Consider the following 1,114-nt stretch of genomic DNA (forward strand, 5'->3'; position numbering starts at 1 on the left):
TCTTTTTATGGAATTTTCTTTTGCTTTTGGTTCTTTTCTGTATTGTACTTTAAATTGCAGCTAGTACTCTATTACTCAACTTCAGGCTTTTGCTTGCAACTAAAGATATAAATAAATCAAAAGTTTGTTTAGTTTAATTTCTGTGCTGCAATTTTTTTTATCCCAACTGTCATTATGAATTAGTCATTTCTTTGCTCAAAACCATCAAGTACAACAGCATCCAAGGTAAATACTTCAATAAATCAAGCCTGATAAATTAAATAGTTATAACTTCAAAAAATCTAAGATAAATAGGAAGAAGGAGAATATTTTTATAGGGTTTATTCAGGTTTCCTTGGCAAGAGCTCGAACTACAGTAGACATCCCAGCCAATGCATTCCCCTGCAACCTGACACTCTTGGCTGCGAGACATCACAAACACGGACGAGTGACCGCGTGACGGTAACTGCTCTGAACAGCTACAACTGCGTGCTGATGGCCCCTCTGAAGTGGTTCACAGGCAAATCTTGTGTACAGGGTGCTGTTAGCAGGTAGCAGGAGAAGCCCAGCTGGAAGATAAGAGCAGGAGGCACCTCTACATCAGGCAAGACAGCTTGTATACAAGGGAGAAGTGCAGATGCCCTGCTGTTCTGCTGGACTCCCAAAAGGGAAAAGTGTGTACCAGCCCGAGTAACAAAGAATTTTTAGCCAATTATATCATTTTATGGCAGCGTTTAAGTGAAAAAAATGCAACATGCACTAATCATATCTACAGCCAAGTAATAAAGGCATATACTAGAAAGTCAGTTGTTAACTCTCCTTGCTTTCTGGTACTGGTTGCCTATTGTAAATTTGAAGCGTACAGTCTGTAAGGCTACCTAGTGATTCCCAAATGATCAAGCCAGCTTCTTCATAAAGAACTGGTATGCAGGGCTAGCAGCACGCGTACTAAATCTGTGGGCAGCTACAGCTCTATGGAAGAGTAGAAAGCAATATTATGAAGAAAGGAGTAAATTTTCCAACTGCGATTACACTGAAGTAAAGGAAGAACCCCGGTGTTGGGGTTCAGCACCAGAAAAGACAGATTTGAAGGTGTTTTCCTCTCATACAGAGTCTGTCCAACATGGGGACTTTC

This window comes from Meleagris gallopavo, chromosome 10, assembly GCF_000146605.3.
Source record: "Meleagris gallopavo isolate NT-WF06-2002-E0010 breed Aviagen turkey brand Nicholas breeding stock chromosome 10, Turkey_5.1, whole genome shotgun sequence".
Taxonomy (NCBI): Eukaryota; Metazoa; Chordata; class Aves; order Galliformes; family Phasianidae; genus Meleagris; species Meleagris gallopavo.